At 41.0% G+C, this 17365-nt stretch overlaps 1 protein-coding gene across 4 annotated transcripts in view; it reads right to left on the bottom strand.

Moving 5' to 3' along the window:
* LOC148522870 (poly(rC)-binding protein 3-like) overlaps window positions 1-17365 on the bottom strand; it is a 1341444-nt gene that overhangs the window by 998395 nt on the left and 325684 nt on the right. Inside the window, exon 2 of one of the 4 annotated variants that reach the window (XM_088473627.1) lies at window positions 3086-3139. The exons of the other annotated variants lie outside the window; for them this stretch is intronic. The gene's annotated coding sequence lies outside the window, so the exon portion shown is untranslated. The remainder of the gene's footprint in view (window positions 1-3085; window positions 3140-17365) is intronic. 4 annotated transcript variants of the gene reach the window in all.

Here is a 17365-nt window from a genome sequence, read left to right as displayed (position 1 = left end):
TCCGAGCACACAACGCGGCTGCATTTGTGTCTGACTTGGGAATCAACACCATAAACACTACGCTTCCACATTTCTTCCACAGTAATAAGTATGTGATTTACTTCTTAGTGAGTTGCAAAGAAGTTATAAAAATGTCCCAGGGAAATAATTTTATGAAAATTACTATAAATCCTAACTCTGAATCTGTATAAATATATTTCCTCTAAGTTCATGAATTTCTCATTTTCAATAAATGTAAAAGAAATTATAGAAGCACTGAAAAATTGTGATGGTCTTAGTTACACAAGTTCATGTCTCTTTGCTAGAGACAATGGCACATGTATTAGGAATTCACATCTTTACTTATTTTCTCTTAGGAAACAATATAGTTTTCCTCCATGAGCACCCACATTTTATCTTTATTTGTCTCTTATTTGGGTATATACCAAATATTTTTACAGTTGTTCCAACACAAGTTATTTGTCATGACTTTATTGCAGAGATCAGTTAAAATGATTTAATTAACAAGGTATGTATTAAAAGAAGTCAGACTTTTCTGCTGTTAAAAAATGGAGCTCCACACATGGGGTCTTTTGTAAGACATGTTATAATCATTTCACATACATTTTGAATGGCATACTATGTAAGAAATGAAAGAAATCATTAACTGGTGTCTTCTATAAAAAAAAAAATGTCATAATGGAAAAAAACAGTCATGGGCTCTGTATTTGGAAATGCATCTTAATTTATTCATTACTTTAATTTGAGCACCTATATGTTCACCATATATTTAATTATTACAGTATCTCAAGCTAGCTCTGTTAAATTAGTCTGTGTGTGCTATTGGAATACCTTTATTAAAAAAAAAAAAAAAAAACCACTGTTGATTACTTAAAGCTCTTAAAGATCTGTTTTCTTTTTTTTTCTTTTTAAACTTTGATAAATCAATAAAAGTTGTTATCATCATTGACCAGTAATAAGTGCACTATTACACTTTGTGGAATTAATTATTCTATATTTTTAGCTTTCTAGCTAAGGGCAAATTATATTATGGCATTTGTTTTTCTGTTTCTGGAACATAAGGTGGAAATGGATAAGTCATAATTTGGTGTCACACACAATTTTTTCTTCTTTAATAAAGAGTGATGTGCATTTGTATCATAACATGGTATAATATCTGTTTGTAGAATATCTTCTAATTAACATATTCCTCTATCCATTATGCAAGTGTTTCCCAAATCCAGTCCTCAGGGCTCCCTAACAGTGCATGTTTTCCATGTATCCATGCTAGAGCACAGATGTGTTAATTATTCAGACACAGTTTAAAAGATTCATAGGTGGTACTAATTATTTTACTTGTGGTAGAGACCTGGAAAACATGCACTGTTAGGGTGCACTGAGGTCTGTATTTGGGAAATACTGCCTTAGTCATTTCACCTGCATGAAACTAATCTTTGTATGGGTGGTGCATATTCTCTGGGCAAAAAATCATCCTTTACAGACAGAGATGACAACTTGTCCATAAAGGATTATGTTTTGCCTCGTTTTAGAAGGGTAAATTCAGTATAGTGAAGATCACTCAGAGCCCCAGCACAATGCTGTTTTAATGTTGAAAGATAAGAGAGTACAGTGCCATACAGGCAGCAAATTCACCCATGGTTGGAACCGCCCGCTCTTCAGTGCACGTGATGGTACAGATATGTAGAAGTACATCTCTCCTCAAATCACGAAAAATTGTCCCATTTGGCATATCTTGGACTTTGCAACTTAGCTGCTCCAAACGTCCTGTCTGAGACTCACAAAATATGCATGTTATTCGCATCACTAATGCAATAAAAGTACAATGCATAGAACATTATGTACTATGTAATTAATGAGCATCCCCATAAAGTTCCATTGCATTTTACTGTGTTTAACTCTTCTCAACGTTGCAGACAACAGCAAAACTGATTCAAAGTAAAAACTTTCCCCAAAATACGTTAATATTGTTCTTGCTTACATTAGTTTTTGCTCTTATTTTGAGTTAATCACTTAAAACGAGCACTCTTGTGTATGAGGCCCAATTGTGATTTGGGTTGTTGTATGCAGTTTTAGCTGAAATGTAAGTACGTACTAATACATATGAAAACAGAAAGAGAATTGCATGTAAGCCTATGCTCCATCAGTTTAGGGATTCTTAAATTGTTTGTCCTCAATAGAAGGTAAAAATTGCTACTTAAAGCATAAGATATAAATATGAATTTTTTTATCAGCCTCATTCACTCTACAGCTCAGCAAGACTTCTAAAATCCCCATACATTGAATAAAATATAACCTGTGGTGCCAGAAGTACCCCTAACAGATTCAAGTGGTACTTCACCATGTCAAATGTAACTAATGTTGACAGACATATACTTACAGACAGGTAGAAATACAGTAGATTGATATATTTTATTAAGATGGAAAGAGGTAGGAGCTGGGACTATAGATTGCTGTAGCGATAAGAATGATGAATCGCGCAGCCAAAGCAATTTAGGAAGGAACAAAATTTAAACAAGTCCCTGCAGAAAATGACACGGGGTAACATTTGTAGGTTGTGCCTGGAGAAAATGTGACATTAGCATTAAATATAAATGTACATTTATATAGAGGAAAAAGCAGCAATTTGGGGGAGCCTGTAACTGATTTCCTTAGTGATACATTGATACTTTTGGTTTGGTTATGATTGAATAATACATCTGTGCATAAGAAATATGAATTTATATAATTTTAGAGCATTCTAGTATTTAAAAGAAATGTGCTTAGCAATGTGGATGTCATATAAAATGTGATTGTCACAATCCTTTAACTACTAAAATAAATACATTGTATATTGAGAGAAAAACATCCTAAAACATTTGTGTTACACACGTAACGCTTCATCATTCCCACATTTTATACCATCCCTAAATAAAAATTAACACATTTAATTTGGGTTTTCAACGCAACTTATAAAGCAGAAAATAAGAAAATATAATTTCAGCACAACATTCTCTATGGTATTATTACAGCTTTGCAATCAATTATGAGTGATGCTGCAGCTTGGTCCCTCAGACATCGTTTTTATACACTGATGAATTAAGCCTACCTTGGCTGAGATTACAGTTAGAGTTGAACTGGTATTACAGTGGTGATGAAAAAGCTTAAGAGAAACAAAATGAGGTAGTCAGCCAGGAAATGTGACAGGACATAGATAAAGAAAATTCTTTGCCTTAAATAAGCAGTAATACATTTGAATCGTGCACTAAGAATGGATGCTCTGCACTATTTTCTCTGCCCCACGCTTCATCAATTGTGGTGGCATGCTGTTTGCTAAAACCTGTTAGATTCCTATTTGCTACCAATATGTGCTGCACTACATGCATTTCTCTAAGGCATTACATTGTTTCAACATTCCTCAGAAATGGCAGTATAGGCATTCAATATATATTTGTGATTTTATTTCACACTATGGGGTCTATTTACTAAGCAGTGTTAGGAGACAGAGTGAAAAGTGATAAGAAAGTGATAAGGTGCCAGCCAATCAGCTCCCAACTGTCATCTCACAGGCTGTGTTTGAAAAATGACAGTTGGAAGCTGATTGGCTGGCACCTTATCACTTTCTTATCACTTTTTACTCTGTCTCCTAACACTGCTTAGTAAATAGACCCCTAAGTATATTTCATACTATGTATCAAATACACATGCAATAATTTAATCTCTGAATAGACTTACAGAACTTTAGTGTTAATAAGCACCAGAGGTGTTTCTATGGGCTTTCTGCCCCCATACTGTATGCCTACCAATATAACTAGCCAACAGCCACAGTGGAGTAGGATCATTAAAATACTGTAAATATAACGTTCTGATAGTGGGGAAAAATCATAAATGAATATGTCATATCAGGCGTGGTATATTTTGTCAACATTCAGCATGCCAACAGCATAATGAATGTCTGCATTCAGGAAGTTGACATGTCAAATGGCTAAATTCACAATGTTGACAGCAATTACCCATTCAGTTTTTCTCTAAGCCGAACACTAGCCCTAAACGCAACGTAACCCTAATATAACCCTAACCCTAATTGATTCCTAACCCTAACTTTAAAACAGTGTGTCAACATTCACAATTTTGACATTATGACAATGTCCACATTATGTTAGTATCGACACTGCAAATGCCAACATTCATAGAATGTCAACATTCTGGTGTCATCATTCTGATTGTCAACAAAGTGACTGCACACCATCGTATCCACATTAAGAAACAAGGCAGGGTTTCTAGAAATCCTTGGAATACAGCCTAAAAGGCAAGATTATAACAAAGCCGTGGGTGGAGCCACTGGTAAACACGTCATGTGCATGCTGCTACCATTTGTACCTTGACTGTGATCTGCTATCTGGTGCAGTGGCCCACTATTAGCCCAGCTGATGTCCGTCCATTGTGGATTCACCTAGAAACCCCAGCTCTCATTGCCTTCCTCTATCCATCCAGCCACTGCCTGTGTGCGATCCAGGGTCCTGCACTCACCAGTGCTCACGGACGGTCCATCATTTCCCGGCGAGCCAGTGCTGTGAGTATAGGCAGGAGCCGCTGCCTACCACTCAAGACCACCTGCCACTGAGTCCATTCCTGACTCTTCATTCTAGCCTCCAGCAGAGTGTGGAGCAGGGTACGGCACTTGCTAGCGCTCAGTGGTACACACCCCTTCTGATCGCCCGCCTGTGCTGTGAGTGGCTGCAGGAGACGGTGCCCCCACCCAGTGTTGGACTGGAGCATGAAGAATCCATCAGGAGAATGCAGTGGTAGGGCCCATGATTTCTGGTGTGGCCAGTTACCACAGGGGATGAGGCAAGCCCCCACAGAAGCTTGGACAGACATTAGGGACCATGCAACTGAGCCTCTAATAGAGTAACAGTGTATAATTTGACTGCACAGTCTGGAACTTGACATTAGAGCAAGTGGTGGGGCCCTCAAGCAGTAGGGCCCACCGGGCAGGGCCAGATTAACAATGGGGCGGATGGAGCTACAGCTCCAGGCCTCCACATAAAAATAGGCCCATTGTCATGAAAACATGATGTTGACTGTCCATCGGCTCTCCATACGGTCAGCCATAAATCATAAGTAGTAAAATTGTATTTCTATTTACCTCACAAAATGAAGGATTTGTTTTTCTTTTACATATATAGGGAAACATTGGGGCAGAGAGTATAGGGGGGTACACACCCACATGGCACTGGCCACACCCACACAGCACTGGTCACACCTCCTCTGCTTCTCATAATAGGCCCATGGTCATTTTCAGCTCCAGGCCCATGTGACCCTCAATCCGGCCCTGCCACCGGGGATTTCCCCTGTACCCCTGTGGACCAGTCAAACCCTGCTGCCACCCCATACACCACATGCTGATAGCCGAGGTCTTTCAGAATATTATTAACCGGATCCGATAGGGTGACCATACATGGAATATCAGCTCTTGCAGGAGCAATTATCCAATTATCCCTGGATTATTTGCTACAGCCAGACCTACAATACTTAAATACTGGTAAGTCATCCAGGATATCCGTGTTGTTTCCAATAAAGAGCTCCTATACACACTATACTTTTGTGGAATTAACAAGTGTGTGGAGATTATGTTAAGAAAGTGCACCCTATTAAGGGACCTTTTTCTATCGGACTGCTGGTAATTGTTATTTTATTGCACACTTGCTTCAGTATATATATTTTTGAATTCATACAATACTGACACCAGCACTGCAAGCTCTTTTATCTAGTAAAAGGCAAAATTATCTACTGTATCTATATTACTTGGTCATCATTAGTATCTGCACTTGCACCAGCCCCATGCTAGGTGCAGGAGATTCAACAAAAACTATAATCATGATGTTCGGAGGGGTGTGCCCTCTATGGAGTGGCGCCCCTGTTTGACGGCACTGGTCGAATGCCCCAAAAGACTGTTCTGTAAATATCTCTGATATATATATATATATATATATATATATATATATATATATATACATACATATACAGTATATATATATATATATATATATATACAGTGTATATGCAGGGCCGTAACTAGAGTGGTGCGACCGGTGACATGGCAAAGGGAACCGCAGGGAAGGGGGTGCTGTTTGGGCCTGTCAATTTTCCTATGTATTATCATTTTCACTTGTAGCTTCCTCTTCTTTTATCCCCAGCATCTCCTGGCCTCTCCCATCTCTCCTCTGGCCCTCCCCCATGAGGCCATGGCCCTTGTTCAGGTGCACTATCTTTATCAGGACCACAGAGTCATAGATGCGTCCGACCATGTTTGGGACTACTCTCATTTTATGGCCTGAGATACTGCACCCCAGCAGGACAGGATTGTGATGCTGATTCTGTGAGTGCCATTCCAACGCTGGATATATATATATATATATATATATATATATATCATAAGTGCGGCACTCGGATATAAAAGATGCAGATACCAAAGCTCATCATGGTATCTGCATTTTTCACATCCGAGTGCCACACTTATGCAACATATACATGAACTTTCTGTGGGGGCACCAGTCCAAAGTAACAACATTTTTTTGTGAGTGCCGGACTATGGAGCTGATATATATATATATATATATATATATATATATATATATACAGCTACATAATGGGAGTAAGGTGCAATCAGGAGGATTGCTAGACTCTTCAGGGAGTCAGGGAGATTGCTACTATTTCAGCGAGTCAAGGGGGAGAGTTGGCAAGCATGATTGTAGGTAACAGATCTCTGCCTCATTGCTGTGTGATTGTGGTTACATTGCAATGTATAAGAATGGATACACATTTGTAAGCACCTGCATGCTGCTCTTTTCCAACTACAAAAGTGTAGCATTAATAACAGATCATTAGGTACAGTAATGACAGGCTGAAGTGAAGTGGAAATGTTCCTACAGTCAAATGAGAATGATTCAAATGAAATTATTGCATGAATTCTATTCAGAGCGTAATCTCTCTCAGGTGACAAGGGAGCATTGTTTTCCCTTCACTTCAATATGTCACCTCAGTAACATTTGAGTACTTATCAACCATGTGCTACTCTAGCTGGAAAGTACAGCTTTAAAGTGCTCATGTGTGACAACTCCCTAATGGTTTCTGTTAAGCCTTGTTTCAGTTTGTATTCAATGATTTTATGTTTTTAAACATGCAAATAAGATTGTGGGAAATGTATACCCTACTACTTTCTTACCATTTTATTTATTAAGGGGAATGAAACGTACTGTATTCACAAATTCATGTACTGTATATAGTACAATTTAATATACTGTAAGTCACTAATAATTTAAACCTGTCATTCACGGGATTGCTAACTGTTATAATAGGTAAAGTTGACAATCAGATTGTTGACATGGACTTTAGGTTGGCAAACAATACAGTATGCTGACATTCAACAACGTTGACATGGTTAATGTTGACATGTTCATAATGTCAATATTTTACAGGTGCATACCAGAATGTTGACATACATTTTTTGCCTATCTATTATAGCCTAATCCTTACCATAAACATAACCCTAGCCCCTTATTCTAACCTTCTTTGCCTCTGACCATGTTATTGGTGCCATGCACATGCACTCTATGTCATCACAGATGTGCACTTGCTGCAGTAAAGTAGACAAACCCTGGTGTGGTAAGTCAAGGCCCCCATACACGGTGCGATTAAAAGTTGGTAAGGTGAGTTGTACGATTGTCCTTGAAATTCTTCCCTTGAAATTGGTGTACGATTGATCGTTACGATCATAGGATAAGATGCATAGAAGTGTATCACATTGTACTCAAAAGATCGTAGATCTCTCTGCAAAACCATCTGATCTGCGATCCAAATAGAGGATGGAGGGGACGTGCATCGTGGTCGCAGAACACACAAAATACACCTATCTTCGCACAATGGTCTGTCCAACCTGTTGTAACTGGCCATATCCTGTAAAACATCGTCCCGTGTATGGGCACCTTTACAGTCTGGATTTTGAGAGAGAAATCTAGTATTGTGGCCACTACTGTTCAATGATTGAGAAAGTTTTAATTCTAACCAGTGTTGGTTTTGGTTTTGTCAATACTATCCTCAAGTGTTTTGGATCTGGATTTCTTACAAAATTGCTAAAAATAGATAAAATCATGTAATTTGGTCCTGTTTTTGTTCACACAGTAACCTAAATAACATTAATTTCCAGTCAATACTGACCAACTCACAGTGTACAATATTGTTTTCACCCATGTTGGCCAAAGGCTGCAGTGCCCAAGGCCAACACAGGAAAATAAGTATTGTCGTATTAGTGGAAGCCAGGTAAAGGATTGTTTGATTGATTGTTTGATTATTGATTGATTAACTGATTGATTGATTACAGACTATAAAGAAAAACAAACCAGAGACATGGAAAACAGTATTAAAAAAATTAAAAATCACAATGAGATTACTTGATACAGTGCATCCGGAAAGTATTCACAACGCTTCACTTTTGCTACATTTTGTTATGTTACAGCCTTATTCCAAACTGGAATACATTTATTTTTGTCCTCAAAATTCTACACACAATGCCCCATAATGACAGCTTGTAAAAAGTTTTTTGCCAAAATCACATGTACATAAGTATTCACAACCTTTGCTCAATACTTTGTTGATGTACCTTTGGCAGCAATTACAGCCTCAAGTCTTTTTGAATATGATGCCACAAGCTTGGCACACCTATCTTTGGGCAGTTTCACCCATTCATCTTTGCAGCACCTCTCAAGCTCCATCAGGTTGGATGGGAAGCATCGGTGCACAGCCATTTTCAGATCTCTCCAGAAATGTTCAATTGTATTCAAGTCTGGGCTCTGGCTGGGCCACTCAAGGACATTCACAGAGTCGTCCTGTTGCCACTCCTTTGATATCTTGGTTGTGTGCTTAGAATCGTTGTCCTGCTGAAAGATGAACCATCTCACCAGTCTGAGGTCAAGAGTGTTCTGGAGCAGGTTTTCATCCAGGATGTCTCTGTACATTGCTGCATTCATCTTTCCCTCTATCCTGACTAGTCTTCCAGTTCCTGCCACTGAAAAACATCCCCACAGCATGATGCTGCCACCACCATGCTTCACTGTAGGGATGGTATTGGTCTGGTGATGAGCTGTGCTTGGTTTCCTCCAAACATAATGCCTGGCATTCATGCCAAAGAGTTCAATCTTTGTCTCTCATGGTCTGAGAGTCCTTCAGGTGCATTTTGGCAAACTCCAGGCAGGCTGCCATGTGCTTTTTACTAAGGAGTGGTCTCTGTCTAGCCACTCTAATATACAGGCCTGATTAGTGGATTGCTGCAGAGATGGTAGTTCTTCTGGAAGGTTCTTCTCTCTCCACAGAGGAATGCTGTAGCTCTGACAGAGTGACCATCGGGTTCGTGGTCACTTCCCTGACTAGGGCCCTTCTGCCCCGATCGCTCAGTTTAGACGGCCAGCCAACTCTAGGAAGAGTCCCGGTGGTTCCGAACTTCTTCCATTTACGTATAATGGAGGCCATTATGCTCATTGGGACCTTCAAAGCAGCAGATATTTTTCTGTACCCTTCCCCAGATTTGTGCCTTCAGACAATCCTGTCTCAGAGGTCTACAGACAATTCCTTGGACTTCATGCTTGGTTTGTGCTCTGATATGCACTGTCAAGTGTGGGACTTTATATAGACAAATGTATGCCTTTCAAAAGCATGTCCAGTCAACTGAATTTACCACAGGTGGACTCCAATTAGGCTGAAGGAACATCTCAAGGATGATCAGTGGAAACAGGATGCACCTGAGCTCAATTTTGAGCTTCATGGCAAGGGCTGTGAATACTTACGTACATGTGATTTCTCAGTGTTTTTTTATTAAATTTGCAAAAATCGCAAAAAAAACATTTTACACGTTGTCATTATGGGGTATGGTGTGTAGAATTTTGAGGACAAAATTTATTCCATTTTGGAATAAGGCTGTAACATAACAAAATGTGGAAAAAGTGAAGCATTGTGAATACTTTCCGGATGCACTGTAATTTAACTATAAAAAAAGTAAATTGGAGAAAGGGAAATTGCTACTAAAGAACAAGCATCCAAATTCCTGTCTGTTCTCATACTTGCTTCCTCTTGCAAAGGATTGTTTTAGTCATTTGGAAAACTATTTAACATTTTTCAGGGTGTGTGGTCACACCTTCCCTGGTTTTGGCAACAGCCCCTAAGTACCTTATGATTGCTCTGTCTATGCACCCCAAAATGCAGATTACCAGAAAAGGCTAAACTGTACAGATCATATGGTTTATGAGGCTTAACTTACAATAGGTATAGCCAATGATGAATTTCATTGAATTATTGCTACTCTTTTGCATGTGCCCATGCTATGTGAATGTAGATATAAAATAGCACAATAGTTCTAATTGCTAATAAAGGCCCTCATTCAGACCCACTCGCAAGCGGGCGCACGTACGTTAGGCGTACGTACAAAAATATTTAAATTCAATGGCTCGCTCGTATTTTCGTTCGCATCTAAAATGCCTCCCAAAACTCTGACGACCCCTCCTCTAACTAACGAGCGTACGAAATAGCGAGCGTACATCCCCGAAATGGCTTGAAAGGAACGCACGCACAAGTATAAACAGGAAGTGGCCTTGTCAGATGTCGATTAAATGCTCCTTTATTCTGCCTACCTCCATCAATCGTATCATGCCAATCAATGTATCAATTAGCTTAATTGTTTGTTTTTTTCAACACAATGCAAGAAACTTTACTCTTGTCCGTGTTTGTGTTTACCCGCAGAATACGTACGGATGAAACATTCGCTTTTATTGTTCAAAAAACATGTGAACCACAATTAAACAATTGTACTATTGCTGTGGATCCCCGCATATTTCCCTGGGTTCATTTCTTTATTTAAATTTGCTTACGCATGTCATTGCATCAAGCCTATCATAACTCTCCAGAGATTTCTGGCCCTGTCGAACACATGACTCATACACTAACCAATAAAATTGCTCCTGTTAATTTCCAAAATACATTAGCCAATCAGAAAATTTTTACACACTTTATCAAAAATGATTTTTAAGAAAAACACCATTGCCATCATGAGAGCCTCCGCATTCACCAGGCGCGAGCTGCTGGTGCTTACGGAGGTCATGGATCGCCGGATCACCAGCCAACCTCAACCCATGACCAACCAGCAGAAGCGCTCCGCGTATGCGGAGGCACGGTCCCGCCTGCGGTCCTTCGGCTCACGCCGCAACATCGGGCAGCTGGAGCGCAGGTGGTCCGACCTGCAACGGCGAACGCCCCGCTTGCTGGCATGCTTTCGCATGCAGATCCTGGCAAGTAAGTGTTATGTATTGTGGTTTTAATGTTTGTGTTTGTGGGGCAAACTGCGTGTGCATTTTTTCCTGTCTGTTCTATTTATTATTTGTACTCATATCTGCGTGTGCATGTTTTCCTGTCTGTTCTATTTATTATTTGTACTCATATCTGCGTGTGCATGTTTCCCCTCTATTTCTGATTTATTAATTCTACTGCTATTTGGCTTATTTGTTGTTTTTTTTTTTTTTTTTTAGTTTGGTTGCCCGGATTTGTCCATAAACTAAACGCAATTTCTTTGACATATTTTAGGGGGACAGCCAAGACTCCGCCGTCACCGTCCGTCCAGACGGCGTTCCCGGCCACTATCCCCAACCCCCAGCCAACACTCCACCCCAAATCTTTCCCCTATTCCCCACTCCTCCCCATCCTTCCCAGACCCTCTCCCGGAAATGTCGGGCCTCCTTCCCCTCCGTCCCACTTCCCCCTCTCCTCCACCCACCCCTCTTCCAATTACCCCCTCCCCGGAGTCCATCATAACTCCTCCCCATTCTTTGGGTAATGACGGATCCTCCGAGGAGGATCATGGAGGTTTTCCCGGAGCTCCCGTTTTGTCTCCCGGTATGTTTTTTTTTTTGTTTTTTTTAAAGCACAAACTGTTTGTATGTAATCATGTGTCGTGCCTTTCTTCGTGTTTTTGTGGCTTGACTTTTGGTGATTGTGAAGGTTTGCCTTTACCTCTTCCTGGTGATTTAAACATACACATATCATACCTGTGGGAATTTGTACCTAGGCCTTGTATTTTTGCCAGCCCCCCCTTTTTTTTTTTGGTTTGGGTTTAGGAGTGATTTGGTTTTGTTTTTTTTTTTTTATGTGGATTCCCTATTGTTGTATTAACCCACACACTTTTCTCACCCACAGAGGAACAGAGGCGTCGGCAAGAGGTGGCGGATGTTGTGGGGCAGATGCGCCAACATGTCATCGGCATTCTGGTGGCCCTCGACCGGCTGTCTGGCCTCCTTCGGCAGTAGTTTTTTTATTTTTGTTATATTTTCCAATTAAATTTATTAAGACAAATATACGTTGTGGCTCATTTTAAAAACCCAAACCAAGATAGTTTAGCATGACATAAGTAGACTGTTCCTGCAAGGATTTCCCTTTTTTAAAAGTTAGATTGTGTTTTGTCTTTGTATGTCAAACAGACACAAGAAACACATAACAGTAACAATGTCATTTCCCTTTTTGGGTGTAGTGTCAATTACATATTTCTACATTTTCCATGTTCCTACTTGGTGCGCAAGCTGCTTAGGCCAATCTTACAAATCCCAAGGTTGGGCCAGGCTTCCTTTTGGTGTGGATTGGGAAGCTGAAAACATATTTCAGTTTAGCTCAACTGGCGTCAGTACTGGTTTACCCCTTAGTCAAATGTAACTTGTGTTAACCTGGTTACACTTGCTGTTAACGTCCCAAAAAAGGAAGACCATTTCACTCTCCAAACATTTATTCACAACATAACAGAGAAAACAAAGTGGTCACTCCCAAAAAAAGAACACAGTGATAAATTCAAATACAACACATACCAAGAAATAATTAAATAAAAACAAAAAATCAAGAACTGGTTGACGAAGGACCATGCCAACATGATTCCACAAACATGGCGTTGCGATATGGGTTCCAGAATATATGCCCAAAAGGACCAGATCCAGGTTTGGTAAGGGTAGCAGGAAGTAGTGAGCGTTGGAGTGCCAAAGATTATGTGAACAAACAGAAGATGGTGAGAAAAAAAAAAAAAAATTAGATGTTCGCAAACAAACACAAACACATTAGGTATAAACACTGGAGTTTTGTTCAAACTTACCTAAAAAATCTGCCCACCACATCATCGCGTATGGCCCCCCCACATACTGACCTTCGACCAACCTCGGGGGGGCCATCCTCAGGTAAGGCATCCTCTGGCTGCATTGGGACACCACTCCTTATGGCAATGTTGTGAAATATCCCACACAGGACCACAATTTTAGACACCATATCCGGCACATACATGAGCTCGCCACCAGAGCGGTGGAGGCATCTGAATCGGCCTTTTAAAAGGCCGATACAGCGCTCCACCACTTGCCTGGTGGCTGTAAGTGCGGAATTATACGCACTTTGTGGCCCTGGTGTGGGAGCCAAATAAGGAGTGAGCAGCCAGGACATGCAAGGGTATCCACTGTCTCCTGTGAACAAAAATAGACCACATCAGGAACACTGTGTATCAAGCTTAACATTGTTATGTACTAAAGGTCTCCACTTACCCAGAAGCCACGCATCACCAGCTTGTAGGTTGGTTAATTTCTGCCATATCCCTGATTGCCGGATGACGAAGGAGTCATGAGCACTTCCGGGTAATTTAGCATTCAGGGACAGGATCTGGAGGGAGGCATCACATACCACCATTACATTCAGGGAGTGATAGTGTTTCCTGTTTCTAAATATTGCCTCCAGCCGTGCTGGAGGCTGAAGTGGTATGTGAGTACCATCCACAACCCCTATGATGTGTGGGAAGCCAGCGATTTGGTAAAAATTGGCGTTGGCCACACTAAGGGCACCCATATCCAAAGGCATTTTAATAAAATGATGGAGGTGCTTGAAAAGTGCCTCCATCACTGCCCTCAGGATCCGGGAAAAGGAGGATTGGGAGATGCCCGCCACTATTCCCACCGTTGTTTGAAACGATCCTGAGGCACAGAAATGTAACACCGCCATAAATTGCGTCAGTGGTGGTATTGCTGTTGGACTGTCAATTTGCCGCTCAAGATCACTTTCTATTAATGAGAGAGTGTCTATGATGATTTTGGGAGGTAGACGGTAGCGTCTTAAAACCTCATCATCGGGCATTCCAAAAAGGGTGACACGTGTTAGAAATATCTGGGGCCTTGCATGCCTACGATGCCTACGCCTGGGACGAGTTTGAGGTTGGTCGTCTTCCGGGAGCAGGGCCAGAACAATTCGCCCCAGATCTACCTGAAATTCAAAGTTTACAATGTATGGCTTTTGAGCCACCCCAAAAGTAACAAAATACAACTTAGCTTTCTGATACCATCCATAGCTGCTTACATGCCGGGGTATTGTCATGATACGTATAAACTGTAAAAAAGCCAAAAATGAGACATCAAAAATTTAGAGGGTGAATTTTTGTTTTTCAAATTGTTGCAAGCCAACACATAAAATAGGCGAAACACACATTTGGCCATCGATGAAAACGACATTGCACACCGTACGTCAAATAGGGTTCAAATGGACCCCAAAAATGGAAAAGGGAAAAGCAAAACTGGTTTACATGATGAATAAGCCGCCAAAAATGCGTTAATTAGTTCGCAAATGCAAGTCACTACACCAACAGTAAAAATGCGGTAATTAATTCGCAAATGCAAGTCACTACACCAACAGTCAAAAATGCGGTAATTAATTCGCAAATGCAAGTCACTACACCAACAGTCAAAAATGCGGTAATTAATTCGCAAATGCAAGTCACTACACCAATGGTCAAAAATGCGGTAATTAATTCGCAAATGCAAGTCACTACACCAACAGTCAAAAATGCGGTAATTAATTCGCAAATGCAAGTCACTACACCAACAGTCAAAAATGCGGTAATTAATTCGCAAATGCAAGTCACTACACCAACAGTCAAAAATGCGGTAATTAGTTCGCAAATGCAAGACAAAAAATGGACTTACCCAACTCGAATATATAAGATTTCCAAAAAAAAGGTCTTTGGGTCCGAAAGCCAAAACAAACTAAAAAAGATGAAATTAGTGTTAAAAAAAATTAGCTAACCAAAAAACAGAAGTAGACACCAATTGGCCACAAATTAGACTGCACAAAACTTACCAAATCAGGAAAGGATGTGGAAAAAAGGAAAAAAATGCGAACGGAAAAACAAAAGAACTGTAGCAAAACCAAACAAAAAACCAACTCTGCCAAATCCTCCAACCGCAAACAACCAAATCCAAACAACTTAACCGCCAACAATCCAACAACCCCACCTCGACTCCACACACACCAAGCCATAAATAGTGTTTATTTTCCCGCACAAATTAAGGATGAATCATAGGGACGCACAATCAATGATGCGGCCGCAAACAAAGGACGCATGTATAAATACGTCACGAAATCACATTGAATTTCTAGTTGATTTCATTCTGGAAGCAGAAACATGGCTTCAGACCAGGGAAACAATGGCCAAAAATCCGGCGGTAAGGCCTTCATGCATTTTGTCTCCATGATTATTTGAAAACAAATATATTGGTCAAGTTGTGAAGTGGCTAAATCTGCATATTTACCCAAATAGGTGAGGAGGATGACATGGAAGAGACTGCTGGCCCCAGTCAACCCGCCAAAGCTGCCAAAAAAAAAAGGCAGCCACATTTCACAAGCAAGGAGATGGAGGTTTTGATCCAGAAGTGCGTTGACATCCTGCCCCAGGCAGCCAGGAATATGAGCCAAAGCCAGAAGTGGAGAATGTGGGAGGAGGTCGCCGTTGCTGTCAATAGGGTGGGTGATTATGTCCGTCTAGCCCGGGATGTCAAACGGCGGTAAGTAAACACTTTCCCATCCTATAAACAAACCCCATTGTAAAAAAAAGGATAATGGTTACAATTTCATTCCACAGATGGGCAGACTTCAAATATCGTCTCAAGCAAAAACTTGCCGACAGGGCTAGGCATGCAAGGGGGACAGGTGGGGGTCCCACCCCTGTGTCATTGGAGTTGACAGACTTAGAAGAGCTGGCACAGGGGTGTGTGCAGGCTGTGGAGGTGTTTGGCGTGTCCAACATGGATACGGACATGCCAGACTTTGCAGCTCCTCATGTTGGCCAAGGTAAGTCTTGTGATGTCACCAACTCTGAAATGCTATTGTGCCAATATGTAGATTCTAATGTGAGTCTTTTCGCAATTTTCCTAACAGAGACAGAGGCGGATGAGTCTGCTCCAGAGGGGAGCCTTGGCCGCAGAATTTCTGCTGGCTCTGCAGGGGAGGAACCAGTACATCCGGCTGAGGACCCTGCAGAAGCCAGTCCAGGGCGTGCCCCCTCGCAGGCAGTGGGCCTCCTCACAGAACTCAATTTTAAATCGGATTGCCATACGGAGATTCTGCAGAGGATGGACGCCAGTCTGATACGGGTGGCTGAGGCCCTGGAGCAAAATGCTGCGGCCAACGTGACCATTGGTCAGGCCCTGGCGGAAAATACCAGGGCCAACATCCGCATCGCCGATGCCCTGGAGCAGCTCGTTCGCCAGCTCGTTCGCCTCCCTTCCTGCCGGAACATCCGGATCCTCCACCTCTGGCACAACATCAGCCAATCCTCCAAATGTGCCTAGCCCTGTGCCTAGTCCAGAGGCCACAACATCTGCCTCTGGACAGGCCAGCCCGATGGCATCCCGGACCCGGTCTGGCGCCCACCCTCACCCAGCCAAACGGGCGAGAAAACGGTGACAGCAATGGCGACTTTTCCCACACTCCTTCTGTGCTTGGCTCATATTCCTTTCTGGTCAAAACTTCCCTCTCCTTTCTTGTGAAATGTTTTTAAATTTTGTATTTACGCTTATGTTAGCAGTTATGGTTTTTTTTTTTTTGGAACAAATATCTTTGCCACAAAAAAAGGCAACAAAATATTAGGCCAATTTGTGTTTAAACAATAAATTAAAAACAAAAAAATGAGATTGTATTGTGACATTATTGTACAAATGGGTTACATTTAATCCTGGCCCTAAAGGCAAAAACTGACCCTCTTAAAAAAAAAAAAAGGCCTCTTTAAGGAACGTTTAAAAAATCACATAGCGATGCAAATTCCACAGTAAACCAAAAAAAAGGGGAGCTAATTAAAAGATGATGACATTATTGTTACAATAGGCCATAACCAACAAATTGTGGCCAAAATAAAACCCCAAAAATGTACGCTAATTGATTGTGTAATCATGACATTAGCAGCTCTGATTTCCACCTGCGTACGCTTTTGTGCTATCCCAATAAACTGCTTTCCAAACACATACCAAGCCGGTTTTCAATCCAACACTAATTACTTTACTGA

Source organism: Taudactylus pleione, unplaced genomic scaffold, assembly GCF_031769625.1.
Source record: "Taudactylus pleione unplaced genomic scaffold, aTauple2 ptg000137l, whole genome shotgun sequence".
NCBI classification, from domain to species: Eukaryota; Metazoa; Chordata; class Amphibia; order Anura; family Myobatrachidae; genus Taudactylus; species Taudactylus pleione.
Note: the sequence above shows the minus strand (reverse complement) of the source record. Positions and strands in the feature narration are given on the sequence as shown.